This window comes from Cryptomeria japonica, chromosome 3, assembly GCF_030272615.1.
Source record: "Cryptomeria japonica chromosome 3, Sugi_1.0, whole genome shotgun sequence".
In the NCBI taxonomy this organism is placed as follows: Eukaryota; Viridiplantae; Streptophyta; class Pinopsida; order Cupressales; family Cupressaceae; genus Cryptomeria; species Cryptomeria japonica.
The window spans coordinates 550,622,517-550,646,251 of NC_081407.1; positions in this window are offsets into that span (position 1 = coordinate 550,622,517).

Below are 23,735 nucleotides of genomic sequence, written 5' to 3' on the forward strand. Positions count from 1 at the left end.
TCGTGGCCTGAAGACACAAATCATTCAAACTACTAACGCGTGTCTTGCAAGAACCTCAAACAATGTTCTGATTTTGTATCTTTATTCATTATGTTCTTGTGTGTTTGGTAGTTAGCATACATTTGGATTTCTAAGGGAATTAATTATTGCTCTAGACTGTTTGGTGCTTTGATACATTTTGTTGTTTACCCATAATCTAATGACAAGTATACTCTTTTCTTTCCTTCATGGAACCTAGGTGTAAGAGAAATTCATAAGACTCTAGTAAGAGAGGCTTCCTAGGAATTTCATCACTCGATGGCTTGACCTTGAGTGGTATTTATTCAGTCTACTATACAAAAAGGATGAAAAAAAATTCTAGACTATCTCAAGATAATATGTTGATGGTGTCAATTTGGGGGTGGACTTAGAGCCACAAAAGGTTGACTAAAGCCTTAAGTGGCTTACGGTTGAATGTGTATGTGCCAATTTTCTTGAATATTAATTAAAAACCCTTGTAACTAGATGCCAAAAACCTTATGATTGATATTTCAAGGAGTTTGGATCATACCACATAGATAACCCTCATGTACCTTCCTTAGTAAAATAGAAACTCATCAATTCATAAGGTCTCTAGACCTTTAGCATAAAAGAGAAGGGGAATCTTTTGTAGGCCTAGAGCTCTATATGTATGCTATGGATAGGTATTTGATTACAACGAGGGCCCTATCAAGTAGTATCCTTTGTAACCTTGAGTAAGAAAAGTTCTTGCTTCTAAAGTGTTTGTTAAAATTGTTGTGTTTATACCAATAGAGTCAGTCTATTTTCAAGATAATGTAGGCCCTTAATGCAAAATTCTAAATTTCAAAGTAGTCTAGGTCAATAGCTACACCATATTCATTATTTTCTAATTGTCTAATAATCTACTTTTTATAAAAAATACTTCCACAAAACAGTCTACAAACTTTTTTCATGCAACTGAAAACTAATTTGCGCATCTAAAAATTGGTCTCAAAATTGACCCTAATTTGTCATGCATCTGATAGTGAATTGGTGCAATTTACATTAATGTTTCATGCATCAACAAATACTATTACGCAATTGCCTGCTAAAATTAGAATTTCAAGAGGGTCGCTGAAACTATCAAATTGGGATCCAAAATCAATTTCAACTTTGTAATTTACAAGGTCATTAGGCTCAATAAGTTCATCCAATTTCTATTTTTGCAGCATTTGTTTCCTTTAGGGTCCTTTTAGATCAAAAGTCAAGTTTCCAAACATTAGCATCCTTAGGAAAATTGCATTATGAGAATCCATTATTCTCAATTAAATTAGAAAAACAAATCTTAGGGTTAAACCTTAGTTATTTTTAAGATACCACGACCTCATCAAATTCACGTTACCTTCCAGTCATCAAGTTCAACCATCATGCTCATTAGTCTAGCATAGGGTCACAACTTTTATCAATTTGTCAATAAACTATCATCTTATTTTTAGGTCCAGGTGTCTATTTCAATTTCTTTGGTGAACATCCATAGGTTTGTGCTCATAAATTTCCTAGGAGTCAAACTTGTAGAATTGCACAGTCTTTTATTAAGTTAATCACCAAGTCATCATCCAAAAATATTAAAAATTCAAAAACATGGGTGCATATTAGTCTCATTATTTTTCTCAAAAATTCAAAAGCATAGGTGCATATTAGTCTCATTATTTTTCTCAAAATCCAAAAATATAGGTGCACTTTAGTTCGATTATCATTCAAGGTAATACCTCAAAAGTCCAAAAACGTTGTCATCCTTTAGTTTCATTATACTCAAAATTATTAAAAATACCAAATACATAGTGCATTCTTTTCTTAGGTGTCCTCCATGACCTATACCTGATCACAAAGAGTAAAAATTTAAATGCATCCCAACAGTGACCCCAATTTCAATCCCACTAGCACTATGGACCTTACATCACACTCACATAGACAAGGTCTAAAATAAGCTACCTTAATGGATCATGCTACCACTTCCAATCTCAATGATTCATATTTCATAGAAAACATCTAAAATAGGTTAACTATTGAAGAACTTGACGATGCTCAACAAGACCCACCAAATCGTTGAAGGCATAACTGTGCTTCTCAACCACGACCCAAACAAGTATTTCTTATTCTTAGCGCAAAATGGTGCCAAGTTGCCCCCCGAATTTGAAATTTCCACAATCATGCAACTAGGATTTAAAACTTCTCACAATATGGGATCCTCACAAGGGTTAGTTTGACAACAAGTATCCATTAGCATTCCTTTGGTGACTGTTGGTTAACAGATTTGGCCCTTTCTTCAAATTGTAATGTTTACTTTCTTTGAATAATAATCTGACTCTTGTACACCCCTTTATGAAAGGAAACAAATAAACCAACAGTTGGATGAATCAATTAAAAACAATCCATCCTCTGCATTAGAGGGAAGCTCCTCGTATGATTTGCAATGAATTTTATGCAGAAAAATTTGAAACAAATACACTTTTAACCAAAAAGCGTGGAAAGGCTTTAGCATTCATCCATCAACATAAAGGAATTATTTTAACATAAAACATAATGAATATTGTGAAGATCAAATAAGAGCTCACGGACTCTGATTTTCACACATGTTCATCACATAAATTCAGAGCAAAGCAAATGCATAGCAGTATGAACTCTGATTGATTCTCTCTCATGCCTCATAGGACAAGGGGGATCAACACAACTCAATCCACAATGAATTTACTTGTAAATAATGGTAACAATGATTTCAGAAAACATAGGAATAACTGATAACAAAAATAATATCATGCACATTCGCTGATTTCTTAAGAAAAATAGCCAATCCTTAAACACACAGATTCAAAGACTGCACACCATAACATTTCATTACCATTCCCAAATTTCAAAAAATTCACAGCAAAATAGACACTGCTTGTTCCTGGAAAAATCACATTTTTTCGGACCCATACATAAGCTAACTTCCTAGCTTAAATAGCCTTCAGGCTCATAGTTTTTACATAATCATTAAAATTTTACTTTAACTGGAGGTTAAAGAAACTATTTGCTAAAAACAAGAGAAACTAAAATAAACAGCCACAGAAAGGCTGATAGCTCATCCCCTAATTAATCACGACTCCACCGTGGCAGAGGGACCCACTGGTCTATCCTGCTTTGTCGCAGAACTGTGCACACCACACCATTCTAAATGTGTCGCCGAGAAGTTCAGAATGACCTGAAAGTAGGGGAGTCCAATGTGTTGGATTCATTGCTTCCAAACCTCCTTGTCCATATTCACTTGTGTCACCCTTGCCTTGTGCGCTTCCAAATGATCAAAACATACCGCGAGCATTGACTCAATCTTGGCTACCTTAGAGAAGTCATCCGTAGTCAAGGAATTTGTCTTTCGAATGAGCTGTATCCTTTCTTGGAAGATTTTTGTCATCTTTGTGGCAGCTTCGATTGTCAAGGCATCATCTTTCATAAGTTGGATGTCAATGCATTTGAGATCCTTTTGCATGGTATCAATTAAATCTGTTAATCCTTTTAGCAGTTTAGTGGATTCTTCGTGGCCCTGTTTGATAATTGAATTATGCCACTCCACGTTTTTCCTTGACACATATAACACATTATCATCCAATCTTTCCATAGGCTTTTCAGCCAAGAACTTCATCACTCCATATTTTTGTATATCATTCATCTGTGCAAGAACTGCTACCCATTTGGACCTTTCTTTCTCCCAAGCAACGACCTCTAATTCCAGTTCTTTGCTCACAATCACAACATCCTCATATACTTTCACCAGGCTGACAATATAGTCTGAACCTTGTTGAATTATAAGATCCAGCCAACTATTGAACATCTTCGCGGCCATTTTGTTTCTTTGGACTTGATCCAACATCTTTTGATTTGTTGGAGATTTGGGATCAAATGATACTGCCACCTGTGACAAGGGTTGAGGATTTAGATGATGAATGGCATTAATGTACTTAGCCATTTGAGTGATGATTTGCTTCAGCTCCCTTTTATCCTTCTCGTACTTCCATTCTATAAATCATTCTCTTCGTGGAAGACTCCAAATGTTTAACATCAATGGCTCGCAAAGCAACCCCCAGATCAATCTTTTTCAATTGTGAAGTCATCCCTAGTAGCCTTGTTTGCGTCTCTATCTAGAATAGGCTTGGCTATTTCGGTCATCCAATGACCTGTTGCTTCATCCACCTCGAGAATTGTCTGTGTCTTGAGTCTTTTCGGCTTGGATACCTTTCCAAGACACTTGTTGACCATGTCTTCTATAGGAATAGTAATTGGAACCACACTTTGTTTCTTCCCAACAACAGCTTCCAACCATCGCAGTGTGTTTGCAGGTTATTTAGGTGGAGGGGTTGTCTGAGTATCTGGTGAATTGATAATAACCAAAGTGTTCATGGGATCAAATTCATTCTCTATTTCTTTACTTGTGTCCATTTCCTGCACCACAGGTTCACCTAAATACTATTGTTCCATTATTACTTCTACCTCTTCGCTAGGATCCAAGTCCACAACAATCTAGATCAATGTTAGCTTTTTACTCTTTTTCTTGCTCCTTGACCGAGTTACTTGGGTTGTTGTAGAACCTAATAGTGACCTTCCTGATCTCCTGGGTTGGATTTTTTCAACACTTGGCTTTGAAGAGCCTGCAACATCAACAATTCCATTAATGGAAGAAATAGGAAGTTGAGTCACAGTATGTAAATCAACTCTTGGTTCATGGGAGGATATGAGCGATCCTTTCTTAAACTTTTGGTCTCTCAACCACTTATCAGTTCTCCTAACAACATTGAAGGTTTTAGCTTGAACGTTATCATCTTCCTTTTGATTCCAGTCAATCTCAGGGATTGGCTTTCCTTGAACTTCCTTGTCAAATTCTGGATCTAGAATATCTTCCCCTGTTTCCTCCTGAACTCCAGATACATTGATAGGAAGCTTCATGGTGATAATTTGTTGCAAAGTAAATCTTGACCACAATCTCCTTCTTACCTCATATTCATCGCTGCAATTCTCTTAGTAATCTTCCAACTGGGGTTCATGATGGAAGTGGTCATCCACATTTAGATTTTCCACGACATAACCTCTGCTATCAAACCTACATCTTGCAACATAGGGTTGCAGGTTCATCCTCTTAAATTCCAATTCCAAATTTAGAGCATCAGATACAGACTTGTAGCTATAGTATCCAAGTTCAATGGGGAAAGCAACTCCAGATTCACCTTTTGCCCCCAACATTTTATCGATATGAGTTAGTTTCCTACTCACCTCTATAAGTACATAGCTATTGAAGGCATACCTTGGGATCTTGAATGGTTCACCCTCAAAACCACCTACCCAAAGATAGGTGAACTTAGGAAATTGAATGAAGAAACTGTCGTATATACTTATTAACTTCATTGCTTCAACTAACATCCTCTTGTTCACATCACCCTGAAGTTCAAAAGCAAGTCTCCCTGCAAAGACACCATTCCATCTAGTAATATGTTCTACATGTTTCTGCTGCTGCAACAAAGGGTAGTAATCATACACCCTCATGACATCCACCCATGGTTCATTGAGAAAACCAACCCAATCTTTGGTACAAGCTAGTATGTAGAAAAGATAAGAGGACGTATAAAAACTAGACATACCCACAATGTTACTCAAACCTTCATGGAGTCTATTTGCAATTACCTGGGCCCAATCAAGATATTTGTCATCGGATAACATCACCTGAATGCAAAAATACATCCAAACTTCCTAGTAAAAGGAGTGTGAGTTTCCTTTTAGTCTATTCAGTAGTATAACAACGTCACACACTTTTGTGATGAAGCGCTCTCTAGTCAGGAGTTTTGGTAGTCGTGACCCTCCTTTTTGAACCCTAAGGAGCCACTTTCTTGCAATTACACTCCTATACATACTCTTTTTCTCTGAGAAGAAGGCGTATGAGATCCCAATAGACCAATCCTCATACAATTCCTTGTGTGGGATACCCATTGCCGCCACAATTGTCTCCCTGTTGATACCAACTAGCAGCTCACCATTATTGGTTATTATGCATCTATTCTTTGCATCATACCTATTCATGCAAGCAATCACCAAATCTAGACATGGTGCGGCAAGTGGAAATGCAGTGGCTTCGACAAGACCACTTCTCACTATTTTCTCCATCATTGAACCAGGTTGAGGGTTCTTGGTTCTTTCTATAAAATCCCCTAGATTGGCATGAGCCAAGGAAGTATCATCTAGCTCTGGTAATATGCTCACTAAACATGAAGTCCGGCCAAGCTTTGGCAATATCGGCCTCATACTGCCTATCTATACTTTTAATCAAGCAATTCTAAAACAAGGTAGAAATCTACTCCAACAAGCTAAAGATTTTCTTCCTACACTAATAAATCCTCAGAACTAAAGAAATACAACATAGGAGAATCGTCTAAACTTACCCGTTACCACCATGAATCTGGAAATCTTCTCAGGAAAGTAGAGCTAAATTTACCTTCGGTGCCTCCAATTTGCTTAATTACAACAGTTGAAACCCTTACAAATTATGAAAATGAATTCATATATTCCCTTTAAACAGATGGGAAAGTACCAAGAAAACCACACATGCTTCATAATGATTCACTTAAGCATGTGAAGTAAGAGTATGACCAAAAATCTGACACCTTCTTAATTACCCATCACTTCCACACAAATAGTTAACGTTCTCACGATTACTTTCCAAATTTGGAATTTTATACTGTTAGATGTCGGGAATATTCCTTCTTGTCGCGCTGCTTTCAATGTTAACAAAGTCTTAGAATCAGCTTGAAGTGAACCTTATGAACCTTGAACCATCTTAAAAAGAGTTCAATGGTTCAAGTTCATCTGGGAAGAACAACAATGAACTAGCGACTCAAAACAATACCGGGAACGAGCAATAAACATGATTAACAAGCAAGAATTTTGAACCTTTGAATCATTGAATTGAAAAGACAATTGGTTCAAGGTTCAAGTTCAAAGTCGACTTAAAATATATTGACACCCACTCATTAAGCAACATTACATAGCCGCGACTCACAAAAGAAAAATGTTTTGAACCTTGAACCAAAAAGGTTCATGGGTTCAAAGTTCAAAACACATAACAATAACGCGCTTGCTTTAGTGGAGATAAAGGTTGCTAGAGACATTTTCTTAAAACGCACCTTGAACCTTGAACCTATTGAACTGTTTTTTAAAAGTTCAACGACTTTGGTTCAAAACGAAAAGGTATAAAAGCCCCGAAAGAAATAAAGACACCAAAGGCAACCTGCAAGTGTGAACATTCTAAATGAAAATTGTAGGGGGGCTAACATCGGCTCTGACTGGGGACTAGGACTGTAAGGGAACTAGATATGAAGTCTATGATCTCTGGTTTCGTAAACAAACTTTATTAAAGACTAAAACTGACCCAACAAAAGAAAAGACACTACAAACTAAACAAGCCAAAATTTATGTACAAAACCATGAGGGACTCTCATTTATAATTGATATAATTTCAAATCCTGGCCATTATAGGTCAGGGGAAGAGCAGAACCATCTCAATATGCAATTTTGAAAGAGTTAGGACCTTTTACCTCTTGAGTCACGAATGGTCCCTTCCATAGTGATTCGAACTTCGTATGCACTCCTTTTGGTTCTCTTCTTTTGTCCCAGAGCAATACCTGATCACCTAGCATGAATTTTTGTGACCTGGCTTGCTTGTCAAATATCTTCTTTACCCTCATCTGATGCTTTTTTATCTGGTCTACTAGCTTGTCTCTTTCCTCATCAATCCTCATCAAGTGCATAATCTATTTTTCTAAAGAATCTTGAAAATAGGCATCCTCAATGACAGTCTGTAACTTGGTAGCTACAAGTCCTAGAGGAAGTGCTACCTGAGCTCCTACACCATAGACCAATTCAAATGGTGATATCCCAATAGCTCTTTTTGGTGATGTACGATCAACCCAAATAACTTCATACAATTTTTGATGCCAATCTTTGAAATTTTCGCTCACCAATTTCTTCATAATATTTATAAGATTTTTATTGTTGGATTTCGCCTGACCATTTCCCTGAGGATAATAATCAGAATAATGAGTGAGGGATATCCCATGATCATATTAGAATAATGAAATCTCAGCAGAAGAGAAATTAGTGGCATTATCAGCCACAATTTTTAGTGGAACTCCAAATCGAACCAAGATATTTTCTTTAAGAAAGTTACAAACAACCTCCAAAGATGTTTTTTGTATCGGAATGGCTTCAACCCATTTAGTAAAATAGTTTGTGACTGTTAGTATACGTGTACACCCTACACTTGAAGTAGGCATCAAAGGACCTATAAAATCCAAACCCCACTGTTTGAATGGTTCATCCACAATCACGGGTCGGAGCGGTAATGCTGCGAGCTGCGGCTTACCTATGAACAATTTACATTTCCCACACTTGGCCACCCATTCATACGCATCTTTGAACATTCCTAGCCAATAATAGAAATTTCTCAAAATTTTGTAAGCAATTACTGTAGATGAAAAATGGCCACCACAGGCCTCATCATGAAAGGTCTTCAACAGTGACTCCTGAAGTGATTTATCTACACAGCGTAAGAAAGTTCCATCCAATCCCCTTTTATATAATACATCATTAAAAATGACGTATTTGGTAGCCTTTAACCTCAAGTTCCACTTTTCTTTTGAAGAAAGATGTATTGGACAATCTCCATAGGTCAAATAGTAAGCAACATCCGCAAACCAGGAATCCTGAAGTCCGACAAACAAGACTGAAGGCAATTCCTCTGTCATTTCCTCCTTACTTTCAGTAATTAATTTGCACAGACTGTGTCCTCTCACCAATTTTGTGGGCTTAATATCCAAATTAAACTCTTGAATCTTTGACACCCACGAGGCTCTATTATTCATTCCTATATCCTTTTGTGTCAATATGCTCTTGACTGCAGAGTGAGGCACATAAACAATTGCATGAGAATGGAGAATATGGTACCTGGACTATTTTACAGCTTTCACAACTGCATATGCTTATTTTTCCATAAAAGAATACTTCAATTCATGTTTCTTCAAGGGAACACTCATAAAAGATATTGGGACTTCTTCATTATCCTCATTCTTTTGCAATAGAATCCCTGACATAGTATGCTCTGAGGCATAACAATAGATAACAAAATCCTTCTTAAAATCAGGATTAACCAGAATAGGTGCATGACCAATAACATTCTTTATTGATTTGAACGCTTTCTTCCCTTCCTCATTCCATTTAAAAGCTTGCTTTTCACTCATCAAATTTACAATATACCTAGTAGTCTCTGCAAAATCCAAAATGAATCTCCTTAGAAAATTTACTTATCCAAAGAAGGATCTAACTGCATTTATATTTGATGGTAGATTTAGCTATTGAATTTCCTTAACCCTTTCAAGATATACTCTTACTCCTTTTTTAGAGACAATATGGCCAAGCAACTTACCCTCTGTCACCCCAAACACTAACGTTTTTGGATTTAGGGACACCCCATGCTCACGACACCTCTGTAGCACTTGTCTCAAATCCCTTAGGTGATGTTTTCTTCTCTTTGAGAAGACGGTTAAATCATCAAGATACACAACAATTATCTTATCTTTCAAATGACCAAAGGATAAATCCATAGTTCGTTGAAATGTCGCCCCTGTATTGATTAAACCAAATGGCATTTTGTTATAAGAAAAGGTACCCCAGGGAGTAATAAAGGCAGTCTTATGTTGATCACTTTCCAGAACACTGATCTGATCATAACCCAAAAATCCATCAAGCATGGACATCATTTCGAAACCTGAAACAATTTGCAAAATGTGGTGCATAGCTGGTAATGGATAGTTATCTTTTAGGTTGGCTTGATTCAGATTTCTAAAATCTACATAGATCCTTATTTCTCCATTTTTCTTCCTAACAGGAACAATGTTGGCTATCCATGTAGAATTATGTATGGGGTATATAATCCTAGCCTTTAACATTTTATCTACCTCCTGAAATATGGCCTCAACTACTTTAGGATTGAAGCTTCTAAGCTTTTATCGAAAAGGACTTACTCCAAGTTTTAGGGGAATTTGATGCTGAAATTTTCCATCTATGAAATTCTTTAGATCATCATAACATCAAGCGAATACATCTTTGAACTCCAGTAGGAGACTAATGAACCTCTCTTTTTTCGCGGATATACAACATTTTCCCAGATTGATATATTTGGGCTCATCTTCAGTGCCAATGTTAATCCTTTCGTAACCTCCAACATCTTGAACTTCAGGAGACTTGTCACCTTTGTTTTTCTTTTAGGCATCATGATGATCGAATAGTCGCTCTAATGAAACCGACCCTTTATGAATCTTGTTCCCTTTTAATTGCATAACTCCATTAGTCAACTCCTTGGCCCGTTCTGGTGAAAACTCCTTACACTCTGCATCTGAACCTTCAAAATATGTAGCAGCAAATATTTCTACACATTGCATAAAATTATTAATTTGTTTATCATTTTCAAATACTTGCCAGAATACAGAGTTATCTGGAACATTAGGCCGATATATTAACTCTACTTGGTAAGTATCATCAACAAATTCAGGATGTGGAATCAATAAGGAAGCTGACACGACTAATGAATTTGCTTTTGAATTATGTTCTCTAGGAATATCCTCAATGGAAAATGCATCAAAATCTTCAATTTCATCCCAAACTCTATTTTGGTAGTGTTTCAGCCTTTCATTTTTTACATTAAACAACCCCCTGACTTGATTTACAATCAATTCAGCATCTCCTTTGACTTGTAGAAGTTTTATTCCCACTTTCTTAGCTTCAGCTAAACCTAATAACAAAGCCTCATACTCAGTCATGTTGTTGGTGCTCTTGAACTCCAATTTAAAAGAAAAAGGGATATGATTACCAGTTTGCAGAATTAACACTACCCTTGTGCCTGAACCTGACGCTGCACAACTTCCATCAAACTCCATTAACCACAAACTTTCTTCTCCCTTTGGCTGTGATGAACCTCCCACTACCTCATTATTAGACAAAATCATGTAGTTATTGAATTGACATTCATGATGCTGAATTTGGGCCCTTGGATCATCAGAAGGAAAAACAGTGAATTTAGACTTTGGTTCAGGCTGCAGAATGACTCCCTGTTTTCCTAGAGGAATTGTGGCTTGAGACCAATCCATTTTTATTTCTCCTCCTAAGTCTCTACAAAATGTACGACTTAGCAACATGCCATAGCTAGCTGGGATGTCAACTATTAGAATAGTCAACTTGATTCTTTTATTCAGGTGGGCGGCAAGAACTACTTGAGCATCCTTAATTTGTCCCAACAGGGGAATCTATTTTGAATCCATAGAGTAACATCTGCCAAAATTTTTTGTCAAGGATAACCCTAATGCTTTAGCTATTGTAGAAGGCATTATATTATCAGATGCACCTGAATCTATAATACAATTGTTTAATTTATGACCATTTATAAACAATGATATGTAAAAGGGATTAGGTTTTGACTCAAGGGCAAACAAAGTATCATATGTTTGGAGGGCAGTTATTTCAGGCATCCTTTCATGAGCAATAGGGTAAGTTGATACATCACTACAAGAAGACAATGTGACATTTATTGATTGTTGTGTTCCATTAGCTTGTAACACATTATTTTCTTTTACAAATTGAACGAGTCTATCCAGTTCTTTGGGATTTAACTTAAGATACTTAGCAGGTGTAATTTGAATTTGGGAGGATTTGCAAAATTCTACAATATCAAATGAACTTTCCTTTTCAACAGACCTTACCAATGGGGACACTTGCAGTTTTTTATCATTGTTATGAAATTTTGAAACAATCTCCTTACCATTGAAATTCATAGAAGAAGATGAAGAGGCGCCTTGAGGTTTTACATTTTATTGATTTCTTGTGAGCACAGCACATGAAGGATCTTCTAATGTAGCCAAAATGTCACCTACTCTTTCTGAATCTGACTCGTACTCTAGGAAGTGGATTTCATAGTCGCCAGGTTGCTTTAAATATTCTTCTTCACTCCATTCATTTGAGATCTCTTTAGAATTCATCAATTGTGCATAGCGCAACATCTCAGGACAAGAACTACCATCATGTTCATCTGTGAGATGAAAAACACACATACTCCCCTTAGGTGGTGGTGCCTCAATTGCCAATCTTTGTTGGGTAGGGGGTAATTGCAAAGATTTGTTTCCAATACCTAAGGATTGATTTGTATTTCTCCTAGGTATGTCTTGATAAGGGGATGAGTATGATATACTGGCTTTAGGTAATTGTCTTTTAAGAGTTATCAATGTCATGCCTGTGAAGTGTATATCTGTTCCTGCAACACAAAACACTCAATAGATCATTACAAGCATGGTTAATGAATTTAAAGCAAAGAAAGATAAACCATAGCTAAGTGATCTATCGCCTCCTAGTAAATGCGAGTATGAATTTTTCTCTTAGATCTGGTTATGCAAATTCTAGTGACTTGACTACACTTAAATGGAGGATTTAAATGATAAATGATGCATTTAAGCTAGAAATGATGAGATTAGGCTACATGATTCTATGATTATGCTAGAAAATGAGCTAGATTTAAGCTAAAATTGAACATGATAACAATATGAAAATGATATTGCTATGAGCTATATGACTATAGTAACAATGCTTGAATGCAAATGAGATGGGATTCGGGATCAATCAATCGAGGGCCCTTTGAACTCCAAAATAGAGTCTATTTATAGAATTTTCCAAGGCCAGGGGTGAGGTGGCAGGAATCAACGGTCAAGACTAAGTCTGAAGATATCAATGGTTAAATTGGAGGAGGTTGACAAAGAGGTTGGATTAAAGGGGGCATTTAGAAGTTGGCAGGAGAAGGGGTTGGATTAAAGGGGACAATGTCATCTCCATGGTGATAAGTGTCAAGAAGCTTCTAGAAGAGGTTGGATGAAAGGGAACATTTAGTGACACGTGTCACAAAGCTTTTCTCATGAGAGGGCAAAGTGTCTAAGGAAAGGGGACATGGTGGTTAGGATGTGCAAGCTAGGATGGTTAATTAAACCCGGGGTTAGATAGAATGAGTTAGGTTTAGAAGGGGTTAGGTTAGGTGGTTAGAAGCTAGGAGAATTTGAATTTAAAAATTCAAACAATAAGAAAAGACTAATTAATCTCAACAACTCATTAATTGATTTGTTTTATTTAATTAGAGAATTTAGAAGAAATGATTTTGATGATGAATTTGATGGGGGCAATTAATTAATTCGAATTAATTAATTAAAGGAGATTATGAAAATGAACCTATTAAATAAATCCTTAGATTTATTAATAAGTAGATGAAAAGGGGGAATTTAATCAAATTGCTCAGTGAATTCAATTAAATTATGAAGGGGGATTAATTAAATAATTGCTTATTTAATTAATTATCTTCAAACCATTTTTTAGGTGTATACATTTTGCCCTTCTTTGAAGCGAGGTGTGATGACACGTTGATTCAAAGAATAATCTCATTTTGATGATGATATTGGTTCGATAGGATGCCCTTGATCTTGATTGATAAATTGCAATACGATGATGCCCCCTCGGGAGATCAATTGAGATAATTGATCTTTGGAGTTTTGCGAAATTGATGTCCCGATTAGAAATGATTTGATTTCTGCAACTGTGGTTGATGAAAATGTGAGTTCTATGATCACGGTGATATGGTTCTTGATGATTGATAAAGTTTGATTGGTTAGATTGATAAGATCGAGATTCAGCTTGGTTTCAAGAATGACACCTCCTGTATAAGAAAAAGATGATCAAAGCGTCTGGTTTCAAGAACGATATATCCTGTATAAGACATGATCAGAATGTCTAGTTTCAGGAAAGATACATCCTGTATAAGACATAAGAGAATCAATTTAGATGTGAGTGATTGATAGAATTGATAAGATTGATCGGATAAAGAACTGAAATTTATTTATATCAGGTTGCAGGATGATTTAGATTTGCTGATGTTGGTATGTTTGAGGGGGTAGCATAAGATTTGAGCTAGGTTGACGATATCTAGAGAGAGATGAGTCATCATTCTGATTGTGTATACACCTGTGATAATACATTGATGATTCCTGCGATAGATTTGACCTTGGAGAAAAGGAGCATGCGGGATCCCATGCAAGAATGAAATGCAAGCTAAATGCAAATGCTACGAGCGGACCAATCACTGGATTATTGTGTTTTTGTCATCATTGAGATTTTTAAAATGTGGGAAGTGAGTGTAAACATTGATGGTATAATTAAACCATGATGACCTGAGCACTGCTTTCCTGAATTTTGATATGGTAAATTAGCACAAGCATCGATGTATAATTGAACCGAGATGACCTGAGTGTTGCTTGTGTAAAACAGATAGTATTAATCATTTCAATACACAAATTGGAAATGTATTCGATGATACTCCGATGGTCATGTCCTGAGATAAATTTCCACATATTAATGATCAACGTACAGATAGCAAACAAGAAAAATATCATGTTCATTCCTTGTTCCTCTAGTCAAAGACATCCTGGATTCACTCAGAAATCATGATAGCAAAAATCAATATAGCAAATAAAAGTTGAACAATCATATTAAAATCATTATCCAAAAGATATCATCCATGCGTTTAGACTAACTTTGTGATAGTTTGATGGTTGATAATTTGATCTCGTGTTCAATGTTGGATATGTCTCAGTTTTCGCTTGATAAGAGTTGTCTAATCGTTTGTTTTACCTGTTTGATTAAGCTCAGAATTGATCAAAGGTTTTGCCCCCAACTAAGTGCAGGATTTTGCCCCAAGCCTAGAAACAAATTCAGTATGATATACCCAATGATCCAAACCATGGCGAGAGATTTAGCTAGGATGCCTGCGTATGCACAAAGCTTTATTATGAATACGAACAACATTGATGGAAAATGAATGCGGAAAGATGCATGAACTAATAGATGGAAGAACTAGCTGACAGATAGCGCCTGTTTGCCAGGTTTTCACCATCTGTTTTTATTGCACTTTTTCACATATTTGATTTTTTTTGGATTTTCTGCTTTTTCACTGTTTTTGGATTTTTCTTCTTTTTCACTATTTTTTGGATTTTTCTGTTTTTTCATTGTTTTTTATTTCTCTCTGATTTTTCACTGTTTTTTATTATGCCTTTTCAGACATAGAACTTCTTCATATGCATGCTATTGATGGGTTCCTCGAGCTAATCTTTGTCTTGTGTTGATAACTGATATGCTCTTGATCCAAATACTGTTGTGATCACAAATGGACCTAACCAGTTTGGTTCAAACTTTCCTTTCTTTTCTCGATCTGCCTGGTTGCGTGGATTTTCCTTTAGCACTAGTTCTCCAACTTGAAATGCTCTTCGTTTGACCCTGTGATTATAGCTCTGGCACATTCTTTGTTGATATACCTTTAAATGATCAAATGCATTTTGTCTTCGTTCATGGATCAGTTCTAACTCTTGCAGTCTAGATACTCGTTGTTCTTCATCAGGGATGAGACCTCTTAATGATACTCATAGAGAAGGTATCTCTACTTCGATTGACAATATTAATTCCGATCCATAAACAAGAGAAAAAAGTGTGGCACCTATTGGTGTGCGGATACTGGTACAGTAAGCCCATAGAGCATGATTTAATTGGATATGCCAATCTTTTCCAGCATCATTCACTGTCTTTTTGAGGATTTTCAGAATAGTTTTGTTTAATGTTTTTGCTTGCCCATTCCCTTGTGGATAGTAGGGTGTGGAGAATCTATGCTAGATTTTTAATTTCTCACATAGCTCTTGTACGTCCTGATTCTTGAATGGTCACCCATTACCAGTGATAATGGTCATTGGTATTCCATAGTGACAGATGATATAGTTCAAGATAAATGCAACAATTTGTTTTCCTGTGATATTTATGAGAGGTACTGCCTCAATCCATTTTGGGAGATATTCTGTAGCTACAAGGATGAATTTGTGACCATTAGACGAAGAAGGATTTATCTTTCCTACTAGATCAAGACCCCATTGACAGAAAGGCCATGATGTTGCTAAAGCATGAAGTTCTTGTGTCGATGCATGAATCAAATTCCCTTCGATCTAACATTGTTTGCATGTTCTAGCTATTTGAAATGAATCGCGTTCCATACTCGACCAATAATAGCCCAAGCGTATGAGTTTTTTCGAAAGGGTGAGACCACTTTAATGAGTGCCACAAATGTCATTATGAACTTCATGTAAGGCCTTTTCAGATTCTTCTTGTTTGAGACATCTTAAAAGAGTACCATCTAGACCTCATTTAAATAGGGTATCTGTGACAAGAGTATAATGGGAGGATTGGTGAATAAAGTTTCTCTTTTGGTTCTTTGATAAGTCAAGAGGTAGGGTGTTATCTTTCAGGTATGTGTAAGTTTGGCCATAGAGAGAGGAATCATGCCCCACAAGTTGATAGATGGTTTGGGAATTAGGACAATTATAGGCAGGGTAAAACAACTCGTCCGTCAGGAATTCATAACGCTATTGATTTTCCTGTGTCTAAAGGAGAGAAGCAAGTGTAGCCATGGCGTCTGCCACTTTGTTGTCATTTCTTGGGATCTGCTGGAAAGTTATTACTACAAAGTATTTCTTGATATCATCAACCATATTTTTATAAGGCATTAGCTTTTCATCCTTTATTTGGTAGTCATCATTAATTTGATTAATGACTAGTTGAGAGTCTCCAAAGACTTGAAGTTGTGTAATGTTCCATTCTATAGCCATTTTGATACCTGTAACCAAAGCTTCATACTCTGCTATGTTATTGGTGCATAGAAAGCTTAATTTGTATGCTTTTGGGATTGTATGACCTTGTGGTGTGATGAATAGAATACCTACTCCTGATCCATGTTGTGTTTCATTATTGATGCTTGCTCCCAGACTGATATTTGGGTGATGTATTGTAAGATATGGATCGAACCCTGGAATGTCTGTATATGAACAGGTAAAATTAATTTGCCATATTTTGAAGGATTCCAAATATTTTTTCCTTGCTAGTTCTGATAGAGAAGTTGCTAAATATAGATCAGTTGTGCCAATGATAACTGTCTCTGCTGGTTCTATTAGGATAAATAACTTATCTTGATAGAATTCAGGTAAGGTGTCAAATCTCCCATCTTCCAGTGCCTCGAGGAGGTTTTCACCATTAGATGCGTCCTTTATTTTTTACTTTTTCTCGATCTAATGTTGCCAATAAATGGTTTTCAACATTAGACTTGATATTGTTTTCTTTATGTTCACTTTTGCGACTAGGAGATTTGACACCCATTTGACTTAAAGATACGTTAGCAGAATCCCTGGTGAAAGTTGTCGTGGGTTTGATTTCATCAAGATATAAGGATATGTCATGGTCATTAGGTAAGGTATCAATGGTGGTATGTCCTTCATTTTCCCAGTCCATAGGTTCAGGATAGCTTAAGGATAAAGGATCTTCAGGTTGAATAGTTTCAAAGATATTAGGGGTCATGATAGAGATGTCAGAGATTTCAGTATGTATTTCAATGTCTAGAACGATACTCTCATCAGAATAATCTTGCGCAAGTAGCTCCTGATCGTCCTTGGTTAAGTCCATGTCAGCCGTATGTGATTCTGATTCAAATAGGCTAGTTCCTAACGTTTGTCTTGCATATGCATGAACTACATCGACTCCTACATCTGCTTCTTCCCTTTCAATTTGAAGTTGCTCTTGTTTGTTTTTCCATGATAGCAAATATTCTTCGTTCCCTCGATCTTTTAGCTGCATTTGTTTTTCCATGTTTGACAAAATTGATGCAAATGATTGTTCTTTGGATTGTGTGCTTGAATATGCTGCCTTTCTGTTATGTGGGACAATGACCTCTTGAGTTGATTTCAGATTATTACAACACTGCACTGGATTTGAGTCTATTGATATTGTGATTTCCTGCCCATTGTAGGGAAATTTCAGGCACTGATGACATTTTGATGTAATAGCTTGTATGTCTTGTATCCATGGTCCTCTCAAGAGTATGTTATATGGTAGGTCCAAGTCTAGAACTTGGCATGTTGTGTCTTTTTGTAAAGGTCCCACACTAAGGGGTAATATCATAATTCCTTTAGAGTAATGTTCTTCTTCACTATATGCTTTGATTTTTATCTTTTTCAAGGGATAAAATGCATCTTCTGAATAACCCAAAGTACGGACAAGACTCAAAGAGCAAATGCTCAAGCCAACTCCCCCATCTATTAGGACTCGTTTAACGAGCATTCTATGAATAAAGACTTCAATTTGCAAGGAAGCGTTATGGGGATGCTGCAATGAATTAGTGCTTGGATATGAAGGACATGGGCTTTGAATAGGATCCTCTGAAATAAGTTTGATGGCAATTATGGATATCCCTTGGGGAACTTCATCTTTGGATGTATTCTTTGGTGATGATGCTATAGAAGATTCTTGCAAGCTTTCAAGAGGTGTAGGAATAGACGCCTTTGGAGAATCAATTTGTTTATGGGGGGATGAGCCATTGCTAGACATAGGTGTACAATTTTGATCTTCTTTAGCCAAATCCTTTAGGGACATTTTTAAGAGTTGCATAAAAGAGACACTTTTCTTTGGAGATGTGTTTGAATTCTTGTGAGGTTTTAACATAGTTGGATTTTGATTTTGGACTTATTTAATTTCTCTGATATGTTGTCTTGTTATGTCTTCTTCTTGTGTTTTTCTTTGGTATGTCATGTTGTTTCAAATGTTTTTGTTTCTATTTCAGGGGTTCGATTGTCCAAAAGTTGTTTTGATAAGTGATCAACTGTCTATGTAAATGTGATAGTGCGATATGACACGAAAAAATGGTTCAAGTGTTTAAAGTTTTGCAAGTTTTTCGATCTTCGGTTTTGGAGTGGAATGATGATAATTTGATAAGAACCAAGTCCATTAGGAATGATATATCCTCCGACATGGGACAAGATTATCTTGACCAAACGTTTCAGTTTCGTGATAGAGGATGATAGATCCTGATGAGAAACTATGTTTGAGTGATCAGTTTACCAAAGAGGGTGATAATGCACTTTGAGATGTTTAGATCTTGAACTTGTTGAGTGTGAGCACTTGAAAATCTTGAGGTGTTTATGTTCTAAAGTCTGATTTTGACGGATGATAACTTGACCAAGCAAACCAAGAAGACAATTTAAGCACAGATTGACAGATAATAGGTGTTTATGATTACTGCAAATTGATCAAGCAAGATGACAGACTTGACAAAGTCATGCAGGACACATCTCTGGACTGGTAAAAACAAAGACCCATACGACATATTACACAGCTTCAAACGACAAAAGATACAAGGCCATATGACAAACTGAGATTTTTATGTGCAAAAGAATAGGCTCGTATGATAAAATTTTCTGAACCATACGACAAGATAAATGACTCGTACGACAAAGGACATGACAGAGAAAAGTGTGTTTGTTTGGTTGAATTTTGATCACTGAATTATGATGTTTTGCTTATGTTTTCCAGTTTTAGATGTCTGATTTTTCAATTTAGGGATGAATACACATCAAACACGCAATATGATAAGTGACTCCAAGCATGCTAAACCCTAAGAAAGTTGGCTGAGGAGAGAAAACCTTTGCTTGCTAACTTAGGTACACACCCAATAGCTAATCAGAATACAGCCGTTGAGTCTCACGCAATGGATTCTCAATGCCATATTATCTGACTCCAAACGCTAATGGGGGTACGATATGGCAAGTATCTTGGGAGAGTTACTATATCTCTTACACAAAGACTATCACCCTTTCGGAGGTGAATTGGGTAGCTTCTAATTTAACCGGAACTAGTAAGGGATCTGTTCGGCGCACCGGGGTATAATACTCAATTAAGAGGTCTCCCAACTTTGAAAACCAAGGTTTTCTATACCCGAACGTACAGAGGAGAGCTATTCCCGAGCACTGTCATTGACTTGATTTTCATCAAATCTCATTTATTTTATAGTGGGTTAGATTACTTAGCGTTAGCCGTTCCCACTTAGGTCGTTCCCCTCTCACCGACTGTAATGGCTTTAAGAGTTTTTAGCTCCTCAGGAGGGCAGGCCTGCTAAAGAAATGCACTAATGAAAGTAAATGACTAGTCTAGCTTTCTGATAACCTAAGAAAGGTGAGAGCATACTTGCCTATCATCAAAGACACAAAATACATGATTGTTCATTTTTAGCCAAAAAGACAAGTGTGCCTAGAAAACTTTAATGAATACACAAAGTTTAGTTGAATTCATAGGCAACCTGCAAAATAAATCCGTTAGTAGTCATTGATTGGTTTTTTGAATTTAGTCTTTGACAAGCATATCTTTGACAATCGTCCTGCAGAAAAAGAGTTAGACTACCAAAAATCTCATAAACAGAACAAGATTAGCATTAGTCATAATCAAACTGAAGTATGAAACCTAAAATGCAATCTGCTCTCAGAACACAAAAGCAAAATTTCGTATGACAGACTTTACCTAATCGTACAAGCTACCTTTTGATACCATACAAGTCAGGATGAGAGATAGTATGACACTATAATTTTTCTAAAGGCTTGTACGAAACATGATCTCTTGTCATTTCAACTCACAAATCATGTCGTACTAGGCCAAAAATGAGCTCGTACGACATTATGATTCAGACTTGGCATAGTTGAATGTTGAAGAAGCCTAAGAGGCCAAAAATGATGATTCCAACCCCACGATGGGTGCCAAAATGTCATGCCTATGAAGTGTATACCTGTTCCTACAACACAAAACACTCAATAGATCATTACAAGCATGGTTAATGAATTTAAAGCAAAGAAAGATAAACCATAGCTAAGCGATCTATCGCCTCCTAGTAAATGCGAGTATGAATTTTTCTCTCAGATCTGGTTATGCAAATTCCAGTGACTTGACTACACTTAAATGGAGGATTTAAATAATAAATGATGCATTTAAGCTAGAAATGATGAGATTAAGCTACATGATTCTATGATTATGCTAGAAAATGAGCTAGATTTAAGCTAAAATTGAACATGATAACAATGCTAAAATGATATTGCTAAGAGCTATATGACTATAGTAACAATGCTTGAATGCAAATGAGATTGGATTCAAGATCAATCAATTGGGGGCTCTTTGAACTCCAAAATGGGATCTATTTATAGGATTTTCCAAGGCTAGGGGTGAGGTGGCAGGAATCAACGATCAAGATTAAGTCTGAAGATATCAATGGTTAAATTGGAGGAGGTTGACAAAGAGGTTGGATTAAAGGGGACATTTGGAAGTTGGTAGGAGAAGGGGTTGGATTAAAGGGGACAATGTCACCTCCATGGTGACATGTGTCAAGAAGCTTCTAGAAGAGGTTGGATGAAAGGGAACATTTAGTGACACGTGTCACAAAGATTTTCTCATGAGAGGGCAAAGTGTCTAAGGAAAGGGGACATGGTGGGTAGGATGTGCAAGCTAGGATGGTTAATTAAACCTGGGGTTAGATGGAATGAGTTAGGTTTAGAAGGGGTTAGGTTAGGTGGTTAGAAGTTAGGAGAATTTGAATTTAAAAATTCAAATAATAGGAAAAGACTAATTAATCTCGACAACTCATAAATTGATTTGTTTTAATTAATTAGAGGATTTAGAAGAAATGAATTTGATGGGGGGAATTAATTAATTTGAATTAATTAATTAAAGGAGATTATGAAAATGAACCTATTAAATAAATCCTTATATTTATTAATAAGTAGATGAAAAGGGGAAATTTAATCAAACTACTTAGAGAATTCAATTAAATCATGAAGGGGGATTAATTAAATAATTGCTTATTTAATTAATTATCTTCAGACCATTTTTAGGTGTATACAATCACATCATTCATCAGTCTCTGGATCATAGGGTCGGAAGAAGTAGAAGGTTGAGCATTGGGTATCTATACTTCTCTTTTCCATTTCCCTGTAGTGATTAGATCGTCTTCTAACTCAAAGGCAAGTGTTTTAGCAGCACTTAGGTTTGCAACTCTTTGCCTGCGGATAAGGAAATCTATTTCTGAAGGCATGGAATTTATAAAAAAATACTTCAGATTGCCTCTAGCCCTGGGAACTAGCATAATAAGGTTAATTATACTAGTACATCTCATGAATATGCAATCAACCACATTATTCAAGTTGATTAACTGTAGACAAAATTATCATCAAATGCAAAAATCCTGATTGTATAGTAGCCACACATCAATCTAAAGTGACTCTACAAGGTGTGCCATCCACCTCCCAATGTACAAATCGGTATAACCTATTAGACCAACTTAAGAAAATTCACATAAGGAAAGAGGCTATGAATAATAGCGTGGAAGGTCTTAAAAAGGTAAATGAGAAAATTGTTGTTCAGAGAGCCCAGCCTCTCAGCAGTGTGTCGCCTTCAGCTGCGAAGTCGAAAAATAAGAATTTGGAGATAAACTCACAAGGGGTGGATATGCAAGTTTCAACTGGACCTTCTACCAGGACTAGAAGCAGGAACCAGGAGAGAAGCACGATGAGATTTATCATGGAGGAGCTTGAAGAAATAAACAAGAATATAATCCAAATTTTTTTTGAGCTCATGCAAGCTCTTGGCTAGTCTTTTGTTTGTGTCGTTGGTTGTTTTGCTCATGTTTCTTTGTTTTTGTTGGTTGCTTTGGGGTGTTTCAGATGTCTTTTGGCTATTGTTTGTACTTTGATTCGCTATTGGTTTAATTTTCTTTTGTTTGGATTTGGGTTTTAGGTCCCTATAAAACCCATTTTATCTTAATCAAAAACTTAAGAAAATTCTCGTCTAGATCTCTATCTTTGAGCTCCTCTATATATCATCGAACCATAAAGTAGTGTTAGAAAAAGCCTTGTGTGAGTCTGTAGTACCCAATGGCATAAACATCGATGAATTTTAGGCCATGGTGGGTAACCTTTTTACCACACCTCATGTCATATTCACTCAACATGATCTCCCAACACATAAACCTTTGCATAATGACCCCTCCACCTTGAGGTATATGTTTACAAGCTTAAGATCAAAAGGGTTCTAATAGATGGTGGATCTGGCCTCAACATTTATACATTGAAACTGGTCACAATATTGGGATTCTCTAAGCATAATGTGGACATATATAGAAGAATAAATATCAAAGCATATGATGACGTGGAGTGTTTGTCTAAAGGGATCATCACTTTCCCAATAAAAGTCAACCCAACAATAACATATACAATGTTTCAAGTCCTTGATCTTGACCTTAGGTACAACATGTTTTTGGGTTGTGTATAGAGTCATACCATGAAAGTCGTCCCATCCACCTATCATCAATGTGTCAAGTTCCCATACAATGGAATAAAAATCACAATATTTGGTGACCCCGATCCCTTTCAATACTGCAACAACATGAAAGACACCACTAAAAATCAAGTTCTTATCAACCAATAAGTCCCATCCATATTGCATTCCCAAGAATCCTTATTACTTTCACAATCATCTATCCCATCCACTTCCAAACCCGAGGTCAAGATCCACATGGATGACAAGAGATGTGGCAGATATTCATATGTGGAAGCCTTTTGTATAGGGAAATTGTCAATGTCACCTAGATCTTTTGGGAAGCCTCAACCGAACAAGCACAAAGAAAAATCTATCATTCAGTATCAGCCTCCTACCACATTTATTAAATAGGGCGAGCTCAATGAGGAATCCCTAGAAAAAGA